Source organism: Macrotis lagotis, chromosome X (assembly GCF_037893015.1).
Source record: "Macrotis lagotis isolate mMagLag1 chromosome X, bilby.v1.9.chrom.fasta, whole genome shotgun sequence".
NCBI classification, from domain to species: Eukaryota; Metazoa; Chordata; class Mammalia; order Peramelemorphia; family Peramelidae; genus Macrotis; species Macrotis lagotis.
In genome coordinates, this window is record NC_133666.1 from 504,862,012 (window position 1) to 504,885,483 (window position 23,472).

At 36.1% G+C, this 23,472-nt stretch overlaps 1 protein-coding gene across 1 annotated transcript in view; it reads left to right on the top strand.

The window, feature by feature from the left end:
- Window positions 1–617: 617 nt before the first annotated feature.
- RIPOR2 (RHO family interacting cell polarization regulator 2) overlaps window positions 618–23,472 on the top strand; it is a 220,255-nt gene continuing 197,400 nt past the window's right edge. The window contains exon 1 of the mRNA XM_074205656.1: window positions 618–689. The gene's annotated coding sequence lies outside the window, so the exon portion shown is untranslated. The remainder of the gene's footprint in view (window positions 690–23,472) is intronic.

The window sequence follows — 23,472 nt, forward strand, 5'->3', positions numbered from 1 at the left end:
GAGCTTTCCTCTCTAACCTTTGAGCTCTCTTTTCATCCATTTCTTCTATTAGAAGAGCCACATTTCTTCTACTGAAGAGTCTCTGTGGCTTAACGTTGGAAACTCAAAGTGAAAAGCAGGCTAGAATTCTTTTTATTTTTCCTTTAAAAATGAATTTTTCTATTTCTATCTCTGTTTTTGGTTGCCATATTACCACACAAGTCTAAGACAGCCTGGGGGGGGGGTGGCACGATTCTGTCCTTTTTTCAGGTAGGACCCAGAATGCACAAGAATTCTGTATGTCCTAGTTAAAGCAAAGTGGGCCTGCCCTCCCTTTGGAAGTAACTCTAGTCCATATGCCAAAAAGCATGCTTCTGCTCTCTTCTGTCATTCTCTGAGGATTCAATCCCTTCTGAGCAAAGGAACTTCTTCAGTGTGTTAACAGTCATATAATAGTGATTCCCTGATTCATTAGCTAAGCCTAGACCATATTTTCCTAGAGTCTATGCTCCCAGTTCTTGTCAAGTCAGTGCCTATTTTCAAATACTCATCTCTATTCTTGGCAGAAGAAAACTAGAAAGGAAGGGGGGAAGCCCAGCAGTTAAACAGTGGTGAGTGACATTGGACACAAAGAAAAAGCTGTTTTCCAGTCCAGGCCAGATCGGCTGCCGAGGAGATGTGCTGGGACTGTGAGAGGGAGGTATTATGAGGTACAGAAAAGATTTCTTTGCTTTCCTCTGATTACAGAGTTTTGGTTACATTGCTTCAGTTATCTAAGCTTGTCTGTGTTCATTAACTGATTTACTCATTTTTTTAATCCATCCTTCAACAAGGGAATCTCATCATATACTCCACTAATTTCCATCTTTCATTTCTTTTTATTGGTTTGGGTATCACTGAGTTTTTAGCCAAGTCTCAATTTTTTTTCTTTTTTAAGGTATCTAAGAAATGTTGCAGAGTTGAGGGGGAGAGGAAGGTGGGGGTGGGGTGGGGCACTCATAGAAGTGATCCATTACCTTCCTTCTGGGTTTTTTTGTTAGGTCTAGCATAGTTTTTTTATTTTCAATGGGAGGTTTTCATCATGTTACAAGGATCTTCACGATGTATTTTGAAGCTATGATTTATAACCCCAATTGAACTTATTTAAATTTTGATCTAAAAGTACTAAATTAACTGAAATGAGATTTTTTTTTAAGAAAAAGTATAAATGCTCTAAAGTCAAGTTTTTCCTTTGGTTATTTGGTCTGGATCTGTGATTTTACTGGTGTAATGAGTTTTGTGGAAGAAATTCCCTCCATCAGTACAAATAAGATGTTTGTCCTTTGTTCTCAAAGACTATTACATCAAGGAAAGTAATGCCATGAAAAGCACATGAATTAGATTTGAGTGAGGTGCTGCTGTGCTAGGTCACCAGCCTCACTTTCTCCTCCAGAGCCAACTGGGTCCAGTGGCCAGATATGAATCAGAATGACTGGAGATGGCCCTGGATGTGAGGTAATCAGGGTTAAGTGACTTGCCCAAGCAACTAATCAACATCAAGTGTCTGAGGCTGAATTTGAACTCCTGTCTTCCTGACTCCAAGACCAGTGCTCTATCCACTGTGATATCTAACTGTTCTTCAGTTTACAATCTTAGAGTATTGCCAGGCAGAAGGGATTAGCCCTATGCCATGCAGTCATTATGTGCCAGAAGTTTACTGAGTCATCTTGAACCTTACCAGGCTGCCCCTCAAAATCAAGTTAATTGGATTAAATTTTTTTAATATGTAAGTTTATAAGAAACAATTGAAATAATAAGCACGTGAAGTTTTTGTTTATCATTTAGAATGAAAGATCAGGAAAGGATATTTCTCTCTGAGGGACTAAAGTCAGAGTAAAAATATTGGGTTTATGGTAAAAGATGAACAACTCTATTATCTAAAAAGGACAGTGGTCATGTATTAAATCATGGCTAGACTTCAATAACTGACTTTCTATTTTGACTAAAGTAGATGATAGGGCTTGTTAAAAAAAATCATGAAATAACCTTTGCCTTAGTATATTTCTCAATGACACTTTCAATGACTAGAGTAAAAATATATTCCTCTAAATTTTCCCTTCAGCAAGTACCTATCCCTGATTTTAGTTTTCAGTGTTTTGGGGTTTTTTCTTCAAAAATATTGAGAATGTTTTTAAAGGAAAAGAAAAAAAGTGCTAATCTGCAGATGCATATTATAAAAATTAGGTCAAGAAATGACTTGCCAAGTTTAACATTATTCTCTTTAGTTTTCAGTATCTTCAGTTAAAGTCATAAAAAAAATAGTGAACAGGAATACTTTGCTATTTGAAACTCAAAGGAAATTCATGGCAACAAGAGCCTAATGGACTTGACCTAAACAACACATTATACCATTTATTAAAAAAAAATTGATAATCTTTTGTCAGTAGTAGAGTAAGTATCATCTCAGGCAGTTTTATACCCATTTCATGAAAGGTGTTTCTTCTTTCACAGACTGTAAAATACTCAAGGATATATACATATGCATTTGTATGCAGATATATATGTGTAAATTATATACATGTATCTATACACATGCATGTGTTCTGTGTGCATGCACACAGATACATGTATATAATTATCTTGTCTGTGATATCAGGTGCATATTACAGCTATTACTGCTCCCACATGACTTTCTTGATTGATTTTGTGTCTTGTGTGACTGACAGTCTATCTTCCTTCTGGTCAAAAGATAAGGCTGTAGAAAGTTGAATGTGACCCTGAATGGAATTGATAGTAGGCTTACAAAAATACCTTGAAGAGAAGTGATAAAAATGGAATAATTATTTCATTTTCTGCAATAAATTTTTAATGCATCAAAATTTACTTAATTTTGGTTACAGGAGAAATTCAATATGTTGGATTCTCTCTGATTTGTCTTAGGTGATACATTAATTTACTTAGTCAACAAAATCCTAAATGCCGATTGTGTATGTAGAAACACAGGATTTTTATATAATTATCTTTTAAACTTTAATGAATAAACATATAAATATGATAAAAATTATCACAATCTCACTCACAGCTCTCATTTTCCTATATCACAGAATCTCATATATGAAAGCATTGTATAAAATTAAGCAATTTAGTTCCCCTAAACATTAGAATATTTGATTTTATTTTTCATTAAACTATTTATTTTGTTAAATAAATGTTAAATAAATTTATTTTATTAAATATTTCCCAGTTATATTTAAATGAATTTTAGGATTCATGTTTTAAAATGTTGAGTTCCAGATCTCTTTCTCTCCTTCCCACCTCTGTCCTACTCCTTCAGAAGGCAAGCAATTTAATCTTGGTTACACATGTAAAGACATGCAAAACATGTGTTCATATTAATCATGTTACAAGAGAAGACACACTAAAAAAGGGGGAAAGTATGTTTCATCTCTAGAGATGAATAGCATTTTTTATCATGGGTCCTTTGGAATTATCTTGGATCAATAGCTTGATCAGAATAGCTAAGTCACAGTTTATCATTTTTATATTAATGCTGTTACTTAGTACAAAATATTCTTCTGGTTCTGCTCACTTCATTTTTCATCAGTTCATATAAAATTTCCTAAGTTTTTCTGAAACCATTCTCTTTGCCATTTCTTATAGCACAATAGTATTCTATCACAAGCACATACAATTGTTTAGCCATTCCCCAATTGATAGATATCCCCTCAATTTCCAGTTCTTCGTCACTAAAAAAGAATTTTCATAAATATCTTTGGCCAAATATATACTTTTGCTTCTCTTTGATATCTGTGGGATATAGATCTCATAGTAGAATTACAGGGTCAAAAGTATGCATAATTTTATGACTCTTTGGGTGTAGTTCCAAAATAAAATTCGATCATTTATATATCTTCAAAAATAATAATAGTGATAGCATTAATATAGGGCACCAAATTAGCTAAGTACTTTACAAATATTTTGTCATTTGATTCTTACAACAATTCTGTATGATAGTTGCTATTATTATCCTAAATTTAAAGCTAAGGAAACTGAGACAGACAGAATTTAAATGACTTTCCTTGGGTCACATAGTTATAAGTGTCTGAGGCAAGATTTGACCTCACATCTTCCTGATTCTAAGGGAAAATTTTGATCTACTGTACCACCTATCTGCCATCATATAATATATCACATATACTGACATAATTTTATCCATATGTATATAAATATATATATTAAATTCCCATAATTCAGAATTAAAGATTTGGAGCTGGAAGGGATTGTAAATCCAGTTTCATTGACTTCCAGAAAAGTCATGATTAGTAAAAAAAAAAGTGTCTAGTTGGATTTTGGAAAGGTGAGAGAAGCAATCCTTGTCCCAACAATATGAGTAATGGACATATCATGTGTTCCTAGTTGAGAAAAATAATTCATATATACTTCACATACCTATCCTCTTGCCTTTTGTTGCTTCCCTCATTCATTTGTTAGCTTGTTCCTTGGCTACCATTTCAGAAAAAATAAGTTTGCTGGGAAGAAATATAAATAACATAAGAAATATAAAATATTTACTTAACTTTAAAAAAATACTAATTAGCAAGGTACAGCTAGATAATAGTATCTAGAAAAATATCTGGGGGCATTAGTGGACTTGCAAGTTCAATGAATCAACACCATATCATGTATTCATTATACTATGGCACCCAAAAATGGTCATTTAACACTGATTCTTATAATTGAAATAGATTTTATTTATCCACCAAAATAACAACCTACCACTATTGCTAAAATTCCATGCCTGGGAAGAGAGAAGAGAGAAGAGAGACCAAGTAAAATGGTTTTTCATTTGAATTATGGTAAGAAATCATTCAATAAGAGGAGACTGAAGGAAGTCAAACAGAGCAATATTATCCTTGTGTTCAGTTCTAGAATCCACATTTTAAGAATGACTGGAGAGAATCAAGAAGTGGGAAACCAGGATGGTAAAGGGATTCAAGATTATGAAATTTGATACAGAACTTGAGAGAAAAGAAGGGGTGACATGATAATGGTCTTAAAATATTTAAAAGGCTGTCATGGAGAAGAGAGAGTAGCACTGTTTAGCTTGGCCCCAGGGGATCTTCCAGGTTAAGAATCCCTGCTCTTTTGATAATGTTGTAGAATATAGATATGCCTTGATAGAGGAACTTTTCTCACCTAGAGCTGACTAGGCATTCTCTTTGCTGATGAAATCACTTATCTGGACCAAAACAAAAATATTAAAAAGGACAGGGTAAAAGGAAAGAAAAAGAAGAAAAGAAAAAACCAATGGCAATAATAATCATCATATTTCATATCATACATTTCATTATATCATGGACACAGGAGAATTTTTTAATAAGAAAATATCTATAGAATATATTATTTTTATTCACTGAATTAAAAAACTAAAACTCAACACTTAGTTTTAAAAAATCAACAATAGAACTTGACCAAAAAGAAAAAATCTAGTAAACTTAAAAAGTGAAATAATTTTATTGGAGATAAATTTTATTGGGCATGACTGGTTAGCATACTTTGTTTTCACCTGTGATAACTCATATCACTAAATCCTTTCTAAACCTTCTTAAGGTGGTAGAGGCAGCATTGTTCCATTTTGCAGATGAGAAAATTAAACTTTATGTATTCCATGTTATCACAAAAGGACAAGCAGCTTAACCTTAGTTGATTTATAGAAAGGGTAAACACTGAAGAGGGTTGCTATTAGTATACTAAAGTGGTAAAGAATGATGATCCTGTTCTTGGATCATCTTAATCATTGTTGTCTTAGTGAAGAAAAAAGGGAGAGTGAGAAGGCATCTATCACAGTGAAACAAAAAAATTACAGTGATCTGAAATCCACAGGATACCCCTTCTATATGTATCATTGGAATTTATTGGTATGCCTATCGTCCAGAAAAGGCAATGAGAAGAATTTACTTTATTTATGTATACTCAGAGTTGAAATGCTTGGAAGTAAGTTGCCAGAAGATTAAGGGAAATGCAGAAAGATTAGAGAGGAAGAAAAACAGACACAACAATTTTCAAGAAAACAAAAGTAATTATGTCTTTACTCATGTCATCCCCCCTCCCTAAAATGCCTTCTCCTCAGTGTAGTCAAATGTCATGTGAAATAATAGGCTAAAATACGTTACAAACATTAAAATTCTTTATAAATATAAGCTAAAGTTTAAAAATAATAATAATAATAATAATAATTACAAATTCAGTTTAAGTCCCAATTACTCCTTGCAGCCTTTCACATTACTCTAGTCTACTTTGTTCTTCTGCCTTACATTCCCATGGCTTTTATTGACTATTGTTGTTTAGTCTTACTTGACTCTTTCATAACACTATTTGAAATTATCTGGCAAAAATACTGGAGTGGTTTGACATTTCCTTCTCCAGCTCATTTTACAAATGAGGAAACTGAGGAAAATAAAATTAAGTAACTTTCCCAAAGTTATAAAGCTAGTAGTAAGTGTCTGAAGTCAAATTTGAACTCAAGAAAACTGATCTTCCTATCTTTGTCACCTAACTGCCTATACTTAATGTAAAATTTAGCACTTTGTGCCTCCTTGTACTATTCATTATTGCTTCATTATTTGACCCTGATCTCACTAGTGTCATTTTGGAATGGTAGAGAGAAAAATCACTCCCTCTGGGATTATATGAGAGCTGGAGTGAGTGTGAGAGCTTTGAATAGGAAAGATATTCTTCTTGTTCCAAAAGAGGACCTACTTGGTTCCAGAATTTCATCAGGGAAAAAACTGAAAGACAGAATGTACATGGAAGGCAGACATGTAAGGGGAATCCTGTTTCTCAGCATGTCTTTGATTTCCAGATTGCCTCCCTAAAGACTTTAAAGAATTTCCTCTTGGGTGAAACTAGAGAAAGATTGGGGGTCCTTCTCTCTTAGCTGAGATGAGATATCTTGCTTCCAGTTGCAAAGCTTATTTACTTTGTGAATTTTCTGATATATTCTAATCTGTATAATTTCTCTGATTTCTATTTGCTATTCACTTGGATAAATGCTTTACTTGCTATTTGTTATTCATTGTGGTGTTTTGTGGAACTGGCATTGGATGGTTATGGAGTCAAGCCTAAAGCTTTAAGCAGTCAAGAAAGGAAGATGAAGGAGGTATATAAGTGCTAAAAAAAAAAAAACAAAAAACCTTCCCCTTGATCAGCAATATTGAAGGAGGAGAATGGGAGACAGATATAATTCTTGCCCTTACCACACTCCCCCACTCTGGGCAAAATGAATGACCAGCCTAGTGACTCTCTCTTGTTTCTATCTAGGTAGGAATTAAAATCTCCCTTAGAGAGGGGAAAGCAAGATTCCAGAGGGCACTGTGATCACAGAGATATAAATGGATAGATTTGTTAAAATCTCGAGGACAGGGAAGAAAGAACATGTGCCATATATTATGATACAAGGTTGATTGATTCTTCTCTTGTATTATCGAAAAAAAAACAAAATGCATTACTGTCTTAGAGACAAGTTACAGTGTCTGACTAACTGTGGCTTATCAGACTCAGAATGCTCTACCATTGGTTGGGTCCAAATAGTCCATGTGAACTGCTACAAGATAGAATGTGAGGGAAGCAAAGCAGAAACACAGACAGGATGTCCTAGGGAAAACCAAAAAGGAAAAAACCACTTTCATTTGGGGGAATAGGGATATTTACTGGGAGGACTCAACAATAACTTCATTCAACATCATGAATTGGGTCTTGAAGCAAAAGGATTTCAATAGACATAGAGATAGATGTGCTAGGCACTGTGCAAGAACTTGGGGTGGAGTACAAATACAAATAAGCAAGATAGTAAGTGCCTACCCTCAAAGAACTTACATTTTAAAAGAGGAAGGCAACATATTAAGGGGAGATAGGGAGTGAGATAGGAGATGGCTGCAAAATGGGGAGTCTTGGGTTTCTACAAATGTATATGTATTATATTCTGGAGCTGTAGCAGATGTACTTTACAGAAGTGAAAAATATATAGTACAGAGGAAAGAATTGGGGATTTAAAGTCAGGAGACCTGTGTTCAACTTCCTACCAGGGTTTACTGTATGATCTAAAAGCAAATCACAACCTCTGGACATTCCAGCAAAGTCCTTGGGGTCTATGCATGAGAATTGGCTCAAGGAAATCATGGGGTCTGAGAGTGAAGGACAAACCTTAAGTAATAATAATAACATTTATGTAGTTTGAAACATATATAAGTTTGATAATATATATATTATCACAGGAGCCTTTTATTATCACAAAATCAGTAAGGTGCTATTAGTATTTCCACTTTAAGGATAGGAGAGACTGCATCACGATGGGGGTGGGGTCAATAATTTGCCCAAAGTTAATTTTCTGAGGCAATATTGAAACCCAAGTCTTCTTGGCTTCATGTCCCATATTTTATCCATTGTCCCTACATAGCTTGTCTGTTAGGTAGATTGCATGGAAAAAAAGACAGATTATCATAGCTTTTCCACTGAGATATCATAAGCTATATCCATTTGGCCCAATGATTCCTCCAAGACCCAGGCACAACTGAATTGGAGAGAGGACTTAATTTGGGGAAGGAAATGGAAAAAGAGCATGGGATCATTTCCTCTCTCTTCCAAAATGTTTAGCTAATAATGCCTTTCAGTGTGGACCAATAGGGAGATAGAATAAAAGGTATATAAAGGATACTGTCTACAGAGAAATGTAATATTTCCCTGACTTGACTTGCCTCTTCACTCCTTCCCCCTTTAGCCCTAGAAATGGGCACTTAACTACAATGCTAATGGATTATTAGTGATCTGTTTCTAAGGATGGTTACTTTGGTCATGCTGAGCATTGTTTAAACAATTCATCTATTCCTGCAGCCTGCCTTTCTCACATCATCACCCCACTTCATTGAACTTCTAGTTAACTTCTACACAAAGTTGTCATATGAGGAGTCTCTTCAACTGAAGTATAAAGAGCTGAGTCAAAAGATCCTGCTTAGAACTGTGATCCTTCTTTTTCTGCCTAAAGCAGGGAAAGGACACACACACACACACACACACACACACACACACACACACACACACACAAACACACACACAGAACTTTGACCTGATTCTTCTCTTTCTATCAATGCCAGGACCTCCTCTATAGAGGAAGATCACATTTAACTTTCAGTTCTTCCTAGAATTCAGTGTCTAAGTGTTGAGAACGATGGATTCTGGGACTTAATCACGATCCTAGAAGTAGTAATCTAAATATAGAAATTATATTTATTAATGGAATTTAAAGCCCAGGTCCAGGAGGATGGCACACTCCACAAATAACTGGAGAGGGGGAAAAAATAGAAAAAATCTGCAGAGAATATGGCAAAGATGGGGTTTGGGCTCCACTGAGACTCAGGGGAAGCAGAAGTTCTCATTGTATGTGCTCTTAGGTGGCAATTGGATGGTGTTTAGGCCTTGGCAGGAAAACTAAGGAAAACAAGTCTTAAACAGGTTTAAGGACTCAAAAATTTAGCCCTGTATCAGTTTCTTCAAAATCACTGTAGCTGTTACTTTTATAATTTTTGTCATTTATAATGCATTTTGCAATTCCTTATCTTATTCAATCTTTCAGACAATACTGTAGGATAAAAATAATGCAAAAATTATTACTACCTTTTTACAGATGAAACTAAAGTCTCAGAGGAGAAAATGAACATGTATAAGACCATACATCTAATAAATAGCACAGGCTAATCTTCCAATAATGTACTCTAGTCTTCTTTCTACAACATCTAACATTGGCTAGTTCTGTCAGAAAGTACTTCCATTTTTTTTTAGGTTTTTGCAAGGCAAATGGGGTTAAGTGGCTTGCCCAAGGCCACACAGCTAGGTAATTATTAAGTGTCTGAGACCAGATTTGAACCCAGGTACTCCTGACTCCAGGGTCGGTGCTTTATCCACTGTGCCACCTAGACACCCCATTTGGGGTTTTCTTAACAAAGGTACTGTCATAGTTTGCCATTTCCTTCTCCAATTCATTTTATGGATGCCCTAAGGCAAACAGGGGTAAGAGACTTATCCAAGATCATAGAGCTAGTAAGTTTCTGAAAATGGATATGAACTCAGGAATAAGAGTCCTCCTAACGCCAGGCATGGTACTATATATCCACTCCACTACTTAACTGCCCATACTACATTTCTCTCTCTCTTCATTTCTATACAACCCTTTAAATTCATTCTTTTTCCTCTTCTCCCTATTCTTCCCCTCCCAAACTCAGTGTCTGTCAGTCTTTTTTTTCCTGATGGATAGAATGCCTAGACAATAAAATAACACTGATAAATACATAATATTCTAATAATTATATTTTAAAAATAAACTGACTTAGGGACGGCGAGGTGGCACAGTGGATAGAGCACCAGCCCTGGAGTTAGGAGTACCTGAATTCAAATCCGGCCTCAGACACTTAATAATTACCTAGCTGTGTGGCCTTGGGCAAGCCATTTAACCCCATTACCTTGCAAAAAAAATAACAATAATAACAATAATAATAATAATAATAATAAACTGACTTAGAAAAATCTAACTTAGAGCTTTCTAGGCAACTGCTGCTGGCCCTATGTTCTTTGTGGTATGATAATATCTCCTGCATTTCTTCCTGGCAACTAATTGATTCAGTTAGTATAGGGCTAAAGAAAGAAAGATTGGGGTAGAGACAGTATGCTGCCCATATTTCAGACTTTTATGCCAGTTCTCCAAGGAAACAACCTTACTCAAGAATCACATCTTGACCTTTATTTAATGCAGCCAAATAAAATCATGGTTTTGGTTGGCATCACTAAGATGTAGCATGTAAAACATCTGGAATTAGGCAACATGGAACTAAGAAGGTGATTTCTTTCAAGGGAGATTGGTTTTGCATTTTTGTGTATTGTTAGTACTTAGCACTTAGGAAGTAACTAATAAATACTTGAATGACTAAGCAAATAATGGTCAAAAGTTCCACTTTTTTGTCCTCACTACACCTACAATAACATGGAAGAGTTTTAGATCATAACACTCCCATTTTCCTGACTCTTTTGTTCCATAACTCACCTTAGAGGAATACCCTGAAAATAGAGATTCTTGGCCCACAGCTTATATAGAATCATAAATTTTTGAGTCAGACAGGGGCTTGGCAGCATCAGGTTTATAACCCCCTCATTTTATGGTTTTTATTCTTAGTTGATTCAGGGGAAAATGTTATATTGTTTTAAAGAAGAATTACATTTTCTAGAGAGCAACTATCTGGACATATCAGGGATAGACCTATTCAAAACCCAGAAAAAATGGGTGCAGTTAGCTTTAGTGTCCTCAACCTCCCTTTTCTATGCTTTCTCATACCTCTTAGTACCATTTCTTTCACTTTCATTTGCCTAGTGTTCTCATGCTGACTCAAGGAAGCCTCTCCTACAACCCCATTTCAAGAAGGAAGCTGATATACTCATTCAGACTAACTGGTCAATAACTCAGGGAGACTTTAAGTAATATATTTTGTGATCTGCATTCTATCAAAGGAGAGTATAATTATAACATGAAATTTCAAGCACTGCTGTGGATGAAGGATGACTTTTTACAAGATTTCTCTGCAACAGACACTTTTCCCATTTCCCCTTCTTTCTCAATGCCTCTACATATGTATTGGTGGGGACCTCATTAGAGCTCCATCCTTAAGAGATCCTCAGGTTCAGAGGCCAGATGACCATTTATGGATCTTGCTGTAGCAAGGACTCTTAGACAGGTCAGAGATGGACTAAATGGTCTCTAAAGTCCCTTTTAACTCTTAGCTCCTATGATTGAAACAGTTCTTTGGGAATCAAGGGATTCTTCCAGTATCCTTGAAATCTTAGCATATAGGGGACTATCTATGACACTTTCACACAAAGTTTGATGGTGTGTATCCTCTAGACAAGGCTATTTGAAAAACAAAAGTCATCTTTGAAATAAGTAGCCATTATAACCAGATCCAAAAGCAGGAGATAGCATACCCCATTGGCCTCATGACTTAGATCTTAGAGGTAGAGACAATGATCACTGTCTCTTTCAAATACTTATTCCCTAACAGCTATCAGGCTTCACCCCTGAAAAATTTAGTATTGTCATCATCTGGGCATATTTTCTTCCTCAAACTATATGTAACTCAATGTACCTAGCTGACCAGTCTCACATTAGAAAGATTATTGTTATCATTTATATTGCTCTGTACCCTGTACTTAGGAACTCTTTCATTCACACAGAAAGATCCTGAACAAGTTGAGAACCACACTTTGCCATCATAATTCTGTGTTTTTAGGGGCAGCTGGGTGGCACAGTGGATAGAGCACCGGCCTTGGAGTCAGGAGTACCTAAATTCAAATCCGGCCTCAGACATTTAATAATTACCTAGCTGTGTGACCTTGGGCAAGCCACTTAACCCCATTGCCTTGCAAAAACCTAAAATATACACACACACACAAACACACACACACACACACACACACACACACACACATTCACAAAGAATTCTGTGCTTTTTTAAATGATTCTTGTCCTTCATTATGGAAAAAGATCCAGATGACATCACTATGTTAAAACCAGATGACAATGTGTCCAACTATCTGGGGTGTTTATTCTAAACTTACTCTATCAATTCTGCCTTGCTCATAGAGCGCAGCCCCCTCACTGATGAAGGCATGCTATGCTGGGTGGTTCTGTGCCAATGTCTTCCATACTGCATTATGAGTACTAAAGTAGCAGAGACCTTCAGGGTGTCTCATTATTGCTTCTTCTGATCCCTCTGTGAGCATTTGCCCTGTGTGAGTTCTCCAAAAAATAGTTTTTTTTGGCATGCTTATGTTTGGCATTTTAACAATGTGACCAGTCCATTGTAGTTATACTCTCTAGCAAGGTTTGAATGCTTGGCAGTTGAGCTTGAAAAAGGATCTCAGTGCCTGGTATCTTCTCCTGCCAGGTGATCTTCAGAATCTTCTTAAGATAATTTAAATGGAAGAGATTCAGTTTCCTGACGTGGTGCTGGTAGACTGTCCAGGTTTCACAGGCATACAGGAATGAGGTTAGCACAATTGCTCTGTAGACCTTCAGTTTTTTAGTTAGTCTAATACTTCTCTCCCACAATTTCTTTTGGAGTCTCCCAAATACTGAGCTAACTTTGGCAATGCATGTGTCAACCTCATTATCAATGTATGCCTCCCTGGAAAGGACACTGCCAAGGTAAGTGAACTTATCCACAGTACTCAAAACTGCTCCATTTGTTGTAAATCAGTGGTTCTACATATGGATGGTATGCTTGGTGATGGAGCACCTGTGTTTTCTTGGTATTAATTGTTAGACCAAAATTAGCACAAGCAAGAGAGAATCAATCCATACTTTATTGCATCTCAGCTTCAGAAGTTTCATTGAGTACATAATCATCTGCAAACAGAAGATCTTGCACCAATACTCCCTCCACTTTGGTCTTGGCTTGTAGTATTTTCTTTTTTTAATTTAATTTAATTTTTTCAATTACATGTTTATTTAAATTTTATTTATTTTAAAGTATTTGGGCTAAGTGACTTGCCCAAGGTCATACAGCTAGACAATTATTAAGTGTCTGAGGCCAGAATTCAGGTCCTCCTGACTCCAGGGCTGATGCTCTATCCACTGCTCCACCTAGCTACCCCCCAATTATATGTTATGAAAGTTTTTCAATATTCGGGAGATCTCAAAATCATCATCCACTATCCAGAACTCAGGCAAGCATGTCAACATGAAATTGATATACAATACCTATGAATTTCACCAGGCAACCAAATTTTGATATAATTTTCCATAATCCCTCAGGACTGACAACATCAAAGACCTTGGTCAGATCTACAAATGTTGCATATAGTCCATTCTGCTCCTGGCATTTTTCATGGAGTTTTTGGGCAGCAAACACCATATGAACTGTTCCTCAACACTTTCTAAAGTCACACTGGCTCACAGGAAGGTGACCAACTTCCAAGTGAAGGATCAACCTATTGAGGAGGACTCTGGGAAGAATCTCACTGGCAAGAATCTCACACATCCCTGTGACTGTCACAGGATAGTTTATTCCCTTTAGCTTTATAGAGATTCACAATGGAGGCTTCCTTGAGTTCCTGTGGGATAACCTCCTCATGTCATATATCCTGGAAAATTTCAGTCAGCTTTTGGATGAGCAATGGACCACCTGTCTTGTAAACCTCAGCTGGAATAGAATTAGCACCAGGTATTTTACCACATGAAAGAAGCCTAATGGCATTCTAAACCTCTTCTTCAGTTGAAACTTCAGCTATGGACAGACTGACTTCAACTTGAGGTAAACAGTCAAAGATTTCTGTATTGATTGATGATAGTCTGTTGAGAACACTATAGAAGTGTTCAGCCCATCTCTGTAGGACCATGTTCCTATCATTAATCAATGTGGCTCCATCAGCACTGAGAAATTCAGATGTACTATAAGGCTTTGGTCCATAAATAGCCTTCAGAGAATCATAAAAGGAATTTGGATTATAACTATCTGCACAAAACTGAATTTCATCTGCCTTCTTGCTAAACCAAGAGCCCTGCATCTCTCTAAGCTTTGCTTATACTTTACTTTTTTTTATTTTGGTTTTTGGAAGGCAATGGAGTTAAGACACACAACTAAATAATTAAGAGTCTAAGGTAGGATTTGAACTCAGGTCCTCCTGACTTTAGGGCCGGTGCTCTATTCACTGAACCACTTAGTTGTCCCTATGCTTTATTTTTTATGGAATTACATGCTGCCTTCTTAGAAATGGCCAAACTATCCTGCTAGTAAACCCTGTGGAGTTCTCATTTTTCACTTAGCAACTTCTATATTTTCCCATTATTTTCATCAAACTGGTCTTGATTTTGTGAGTGTTCTGACCCACATGAGCAAATACAGTATTGTACATCAAAGTTGCCCATTCCTTTTCTGCTCCACTGTTGCTAACTGTGTTTTGGCTCCAAGTTAACAGCAAACTGTTCCTGCTCAGAGACACTCTTTAATCTCTTGACATTAATTTTTCTACTAGTCATTTTACCTTGGGTCTGCTACTCTGGTTGAATGTGAATATTTGGCTCGGAGAGGATGAGTCTGTAATCAGTCCAGCACTCTGCATCAGACATTAACCTTTGACACTCTCAGGTCCTGTCTATTTCTTCTCCTTACAATCTCATAGCTTATTAGAGGCCAATGCTTTCTGTGAGGATGTATTCAAGAAGTTTTCTTGCATTTAGGTAAATGGAAGATAGTGTTTATGACGATAAGGTCATGAGATGCACAAATTTTCAGCAGTAGATTTTCATTGCTGTTGCTATTTCCAACTCTGTTCCTCCCAAGGACTCCCTGTAATGTCTGGTAGTCTGAGCCTACTCTAGCATTAAAGTCACCCATAATTATAAGCTTGTCCTCTTTTGGTATATTGATGATCAGAGTCCCCAGGTCTTCATAAATTTTTTCTTTGATTTCATCAGGGTTCATCACAGTGGGAGCATGGGCATTGATGATAGTAATGTGGCATTTTCCTGCAAGTGGTTATCTCATTGCCATGACTCTGTTTTTCACTCCTTTTGGTAGACATTCAAACTTGCTGACTAGTTTTGTTTGCAAAACCTACCCCAGCAACCACTCTAGAAAAATGTGTATCCAGCTCCAACTTACGTAAGCTGGCCTTCATTTACCAGCCTTGTTTCATTCAGGGCTGTTACTTAGATATAATACCTGCTGAGTTCTCTTGCAACAAGAGCTATTCGTTTTTCAGGTCTATATGATCTTGTGTTGTCTATGAGTGTGCACACATTCCAAGCTCCAAAGGTGAGTGGAATCTTCTTTGAAGAAGTTTTTGTGTTTGTGTTTCAACCGCAGATTGGGATTCCCACCTGTCTGTCATCAGTTCAGAGTTAGGTAAGCAGACAATTCTTAGGACACCTTTTTTAGCCCCTTCCCCACACTAAGAGGTAAGTAGTGAAATTCTTTAAAGAGCTGCTCAGAAACCCAAAGGGCTGCTGAATCTCACTTCTGCTTTCAATGGGGAAACAATCCTATGGTCTGGGTCACCTATGTGCAGGGTTGTGACTATAGCTCCCAATGTAACCACACCTGTTGCTTCATCACTTGCCTGTCATCACAGGACTTTGAGACAGGAATGGTAAAGTGGTATGGGTGATGTCTTTTGATTCGTGTGTAAATTGGATTTAAGTGAGGTAGAATTGCAAGAAGTCATTGGCCTCACTCTCTTCCAAAATCAGTATGATCCAGTGGCAAGACAGTCAAGACAATTGATGATTATGGCTCTAGATGCAGTGGATGACCTTGGCATCTTCGATGTATAACCAAGTCTTCATCTATGAGTTTGAGACTTCCTTGGTTACCTTCAACCTGGTTTAGCCTGATTTACTGGGGTGTGACCAATGTGCATACTACAGTATTGGAGTCAGAGATAAAAGTTAGATGACTCACGTAGACATCAAAGGTGCAAAACGGTTCTGAAAAGGGCTTAGCAGCTCTCATAACAAAGTCATCCTTGAACATTCCCCATTTCTGCTTGAGTCAAAGTTATCACATACTAGGCATGACATAGTCAGTTTGGTAGCCATCAGTTTAATCCTAATCATTTTTTTGCAGTAAGAAACTATATACCACAAAAATGATGAACAGTAACTATTTAAGAAACTACTTTCCAAAACAGATTGGACAACTGCCTCTCTGGTGAGTTGTAGAAGACAATCTTGCTTTGGGTGAGAGACTGGACAAGGTAACTTTTTAGCTTCCTTCTAACATGACTCTATCAGATTTCATGACCTAACTTAGGTTACTGTCTCAACCAAAAATAAATTTCAAATGGGAATATTCCCTTTTCTTTTCTAATTGAAAGTCAAAATCCATGAAGAGTTCTAGAAAACCAGGCTAGCTGTTGTTTCCTATTTCATTAAGGAATTCAAGGTTCAATTTGCCTAATCATGATGGATTTGGCAAAACAGAACTTAAGTATTTCCAGACATGACCTTATAAATTAGATTTGTATATCAGAAGACAGGACTAATAAAAAGGACAAGAAACGTCTAGCTAGTTCCAGGCAAAACTGTCCACTTAAAACCATTTCAAATCAAGAGGAAGTAAGGGTCCCAAAACAAGGAGATAATGAGAAAGTGTGAGTTTCAGGTGCAAAACTGCAAAAAAAGGTGCTACTAGAGGAGATAATAAAGTCCTGAAGATCAGCTGGATGAGAAAAGAAGCCTAGAGAAGGAAGATTTGAGGATAAACTATATACAAATCAATTGAAGCTAGCAGGGAGAAGAGAAGCCTAGAGAAGATGAGAACTAGGCAAAGGGAATGAAAGGAAAGGGAATTGCTGTCCACAGATATTTGAAGTCTTTCAGGTAGAAAATGGATTAGACTTGTTCTCCTTGGCTCTAGATGGCAAAACTCAAAGTGATGGATAAGTTTAAGAGGGGGAGAGGTAGGTTTCAGTTTAAGAGGGGGGAACCTCATAACATGAGAGTTAGCCCAAAATCAGATGGCTTGCCTCTGCAACAGTAGGTTTCTCTTCACTGGAAATCATTAGGCAGAAGCTAAATAATCATTTGCCAGGTGTATTATAGAAGAAATTCTTGGCCAAGTACAGATTGTATTAAATGTTTTAATTAAATGTTTTCCAACCCTTGAGTTCCATAACTCTGTTCCCTGATAAGGAATAGCTACTTAACTACATAGAAAATTAATTTGTGCTAAAAGAACATATGGTCAGAGATGATCAAGTGATAGTTCTCTAATCAAATAGAGTGGTGCTAATGTTGGGAAACCCAGATCAAATTCATATATAACAAAGTTAACTGAGGAAGAAAAAATCACTACTACTTGTTGCATGGCACTTAATAGATAATTTATTGATTAATTGATTGGTCATCTGACCTCCCACTGTTGCTGCATCTCTGACAAATAATTCATGAATGCTATGATATGAGTCCATTTTCTTTCTTTCTTTTTTAAAAAAAGATTTTATTTATTTTGAATTTTACAATTTTTCCCCTAATCTTACTTCCCTCCCCCCACCCCCCCACAGAAGGCAATTTGTCAATCTTTACATTATTTCCATGGTATACATTGATCCAAATTGAGTGTGATGAGAGAGAAATCATATCCTTATGGAAGAAGCATAAAGTATAAGAGATAGCATGATCAGACAATAAGATATCAGTTTTTATCCCTAAATTAAAAGGAATAGTCCTTGGTCATTGTTCAAACTCCACAATTCTTTCTCTGGATACAGATGGTATTCTCCATCGCAAATAGCCCCAAATTGTCCCTGATTGTTGCACTGATGGAATGAGCAAGTCCACCAAGGTTGACCATTGCCCCCATGTTACTGTTAAGGTGTACAATGTTTTTCTGGTTCTGTTCATCTCAGTCAGCATCAGTTCATGCAAATCCCTCCAGGCTTCCCTGAATTCCCATCCGTCCTGGTTTCTAATAGAACAATAGTGTTCCATGATGTACATATACCACAGTTTGCTAAGCCATTCCCCAATTGAAGGACATTTACTTGATTTCCAATTCTTTGCCACCACAAACAGGGCTGCTATGAATATAGTATCCACTGTCTTTCCAAATGGATTATAATCCATCTATGTATTATGCTGTGAGATCCTTCCCCATATTCTTCAGATGATCCTTCACCAAGGATACACTCACTATAATGAAGACCTTTTTCTAGGTCTTTCTCAGTGGGTATCTGTGGAGAATTTGAACTTACTATCTTTTATCCCTCATCTTATCATTTAACTAATCCACTTCTTATCCAGTAACTCATTTCTTCAACTTTCTGATCATTGCTGAGGTCTACTTGCATTTAGCTTATATCTCAAAATTGTCCTTAAGGTGAGTCATAACTTTAATTCTTCAGAGACTTCAATTGTCCTAAGAATCTCAATCACACTTCATTAAGATGAATCTTTGTGTGGGGGGAAAAAAACAATTCAGAATCTCTGAAAGTACTATACGATGTTTTGTATGCAATTCTGTCCATTTTTTTCTTCAAACCAAATTCTTACTATCTATCAGCTACACACTTAACCATCTACCCACATGCCATAGTCTTGATATCAGACATTTTATAATCCTATTGTCAGCCTAATGACAATGTAGAATCTAATAGGAGGGAGAGAATAGATTGGATTGTATATGATAAATCTATGATTAATTGGTTGATCATCTGACCTGTCACATTTCCTGTTGCTGCATCCAGGACAAATGTGTCATGAAGGCTTTGATATGAGCCATCTGTCTATCCAGATGGATTAAAATCCATCTACGTATTAAGCTATGAGATCCTTTTCTTTATACTTCAGATGATCCTTCACAGAGGATCTACCCAGTATAATGAAGATCTTTCTCTAGGTCTTTCCAAATGATTACCTGTAGAGTACATGGAGTGCTAGTACATAGAGTGTTCTATGATTTGACACAATCTGCATAATATCATCAACAAACAAGCATCTGAAGGACCTCTCTAAATATAGGGAATTCTATTTTTGCTTTTTAATCTTATATAAAATATCCCTAAAACAATGGATAACATCTATAATAAACACATATCTCCTTATTTATATGCCTTCCTTGAAATTAATAAGAAATCCTTTAGAAAATTCTATCAATGTGGGTTTGACTTATTTAAAAATATTGTATAATATAAACAAATGTAATGAGATGCTTCTGGTTGGAAGAAATCCTTTAAGGATACATTTTGGTCTACCAAGCAAATAGTTTTTTTCCCCCTTTTTGCTTTGGTATTCACTTAACAGTAAACATTAGGATCTTACATCTTCTATACTTGTAAGTTTATTAATATATAAACATGAAGATCTCAGAGAAATTTGGAAAAAATTATATGGATGGATATAGAGTGAAATGAATAAAACAAGAAGAATAGCATAGACAGTGATTTCTAAAAATATAGATGAAAAGATCCTAATAGAAAGAATGAAAACTCTGGGGAAATTAAAGATCAGTAATGATCATGGAAAAACAGATAGTAAGATATTTATCTTGTCAATCACTATGTATGATGCTTCTATTTAATTGTTTTTATTTCAAGAGGGATCAAAGGCAAGAATTAAGTAAGAGTGGGAGGGTAGAGGAGTATATCCAGAAATAGTTGCAATTTTTTAAAAAATTCATTGCAAGAATCTTTTTTAAAGAGGAAGTTATAAAAGCCTATCTTTTGTTTTTTAGGTTTTTGCAAGGCAATGGGGTTAAGTAGCTTGCCTAAGGCCACACAGCCAGGTAATTAAGTGTCTGAGGTCAAATTTGAACTCAGGTCCTCCTAACTCCAGGACCGGTGCTCTATCCACTGTACCACCTAACCACTCCCCTTTCTCATACACATCCCACACACAAATAAAATTCTTAAAAAATTTTGTAAAGATAAGAAAATATGCATGTTGCTTAATAGTTATTGCTGTTCTTTTTGAAATGATATCAACCTTGATCTTTCCATTCTTGACATCTTTTCTTACCTCTGATTTCTTCAAATAGAGTTCCTTAATGCTTTTAGACTGTTGTTTCCAATACAAATTTTTTTGATGGTCTGCTCCAAGTCACTCTTCCTGAATTCTTTTTCTCTAGTATCATTTGAACATCTTTGTAAAATACCTTGAAAACTAAGGTATTATGGTCCAAATGTAATAGTTTCTCTGTCACTGATGATAAAAAGATCATTATATAATTTTCTATAACATAAAATATTACATACATTTGGGCAACTGAATTGTGCAGTGGCTAGAGGGCCAATGAAGAGTCCAGAAGAGTTCTCTTTCTCAGTTCAAAACTGGTCTCAGATATTTATTAGCTATGTTACCTGTGTTAATTCTGTTTGCCTTGGTTCTTCATCTGTAAAATGAACAGGAGAAGGAAATGGCAAACGACTTGAGTATCTTTGCCAAGAAAAACCAAATGGGGTCATAGAAATGACCAAAATGACTGAACAACAACAAATTACATTCATTACATTTATGTGTTGTTCTTCTGTCCTTTTCATCTATGAAAACTCTTGGAACAATTAATTTGATACTCGTACCAATTTCTTTGTAAATTTGTTTTCAGTTCCACTGATTTTGCTATTTTATGAGGTTATTGCACCATTCTCCTTTGCAATGTTCCACTAGAGAATGTTTATTCTAAACTACTATTGCCTTTAACTGCCAGATTTCTGTTTGTCAAGGAGATCAAATATTTTGTGGCTAAGGCAATTATTAAGGTCCCTTAATCTTCTTGTTGTGGTGATTGTTTGACATTTTTCTATGAGATTTAGTGAAAATCAAAATCAATACCTGGGTAGCTAGGTGGCACAGTGGATAGAGCACCAACCCTGAAGTCAGGAGTACCTGGGTTCAAATCCAGCCTCAGACACTTAATAATTCCCTAGCTGTGTGGCCTTGGGCAAGCCACTTAACCCCATTGCCTTGCAAAAAAAAAAATCAATACCTAACCCTTTCCTCTTCTTCTTAAGACATAGGTGGTAGGCTTCTGTATAATCTTTAAGACTTTGACCTCTTTTGTTTCTCAAACATGAGTCATATTCTCTCCAACAAATGTATTCATTATCTTTCCTTGTGTCTACTTTCACAAAGAAGTCAGCAAATATTAAAGTACATGTTAAATTGGTTTTGAGGATCTTATTAAGTTTTTCATGGAATTTCTTTATCTCTTCAACTTCTGACAAAGATGTTAATGTAAAAAAAATGTTAATGTATAAGTTTCAATTATCTTCAGATTGGTTTTTGTTTGTTTATGCTCACCACAAATACTTGTAAGTTGAAACGACCATGTATTCCATGAAATGCAGTTTCTTGATGGATTTGGATGCATAATGAAACCACCTCCTTTGTTTTCCTCTCCATAGATAGCCAAGGAGTCATCCTTCCTATTAGAAACAACTTTGTTTTGTTTTCTGATTTTGTTTATTTTCATAATATCAGTGTTGATGTGAGTCAGTCCTACTAGTTCTATATTAATTCACTGGACAAAGATCTCATGCTTAAAGCACCATTAATTATTTCCAGAAGATGTGAGAAATATCTTTCCTAGTTTCTTAGCAACTTATGCCTCATTTTCTTCCACTTCACCACTGACACTGTGGAAAAGAAAAGGAATAGCACAGTACTGAAAGCAATTTTGTATTTGTTTTATGGATTGCCTTGTGAAAGAATTCATAAGCTAGTGACCAAACTACTGATAGTGAGTTTTTCCACATTATCTGGTTTGGTCTTTAAAACAAGGCAGTTCAGTGCAGTCTCAGATACTTATTAGTTGTGCAATTCTGAGCAAGTTACTTAACCTTTGCTTGCCTCAGTTTCCACATCTGTAAAATGGGGATAATAATAGCATAAGACAATAATTGTAAAGTACTTTGCACAGTACCTGGCCCAATAAAAGCACTATACAAATTTTAATATTAATTGTCCTCATCATTATTGTCATTATTTTTTAAAATTGTATTTAAAAGGCAAGCTTAGTTTGTTTTCAGAACCTTATCTGAAACCTTTCTAACATGGTCGAACCTGACTGATCTTGCCTAGCTTCACTAATTTGGTATGGGTCACTGGATTAGGATTTTGTGGAAGTTCTCTCTTTTATAAGAAGGTTTTTTTTCTTTCATTAAAAAAAAATTACCGGGGGTTGCTAGGTGGCACAGAGTGGATAGAGCACCGGCCCTGGAGTCAGGAGTACCTGAGTTCAAATCTGACCTCAGACACTTAATAATTACCCAGCTGTGTGGCCTTGGGCAAGCCACTTAACCCCATTTGCCTTGCAAGGAAAAAATAAAATAAAAATTAAAAGAAATTACTTCTATATGATAAACTCTCCAATTAGGAAGGGATTTTAGAGATTATTAATACATATAGGAATATCCTCCATAATACTCCAGAGGCTAATTCAGTCCCTACTTGAACTTTCCTAGAGCTGAAATTGTTAATTGATGAGTTAGTTCTTCTAGAGATAGAAAGCTCACTAACTTGTCAATATTCCATTTGAAATGCAGCAACCCAAGCTAAACACAGTATTCTAAATGTGGTCTGAACCCAACAATGTGTAGTCTGAATAGTATCTCTTTTGAGCTATAATCATCAAAATCATCATCTAGTATAATAAATTACTCAATCAACAAGCATTTATTAAACAGTTACTATTTGCCATGTATCATGCTAACTGCTAGAAATGTAAAGACAAAAATGAAAGAGTCCCTGCCTTCAAGGACCTTATATTTTATTGGGAAAGACAACACAATGGTATCTCCTTTTCAAGGGGTTCAGCATGTTTCACTATCTCCTGTCCTCCCCACAACCTTCCTTTGTACTAAGGGAATTGATTTTTATGTGCTGCTACCTTTAACTCCCTAACCTCCCAATTCTTCACTCTCAAAATCCATGACCTACTCTTCTATTCTACCTCAGTCACTCATAATTACGGTCAAATC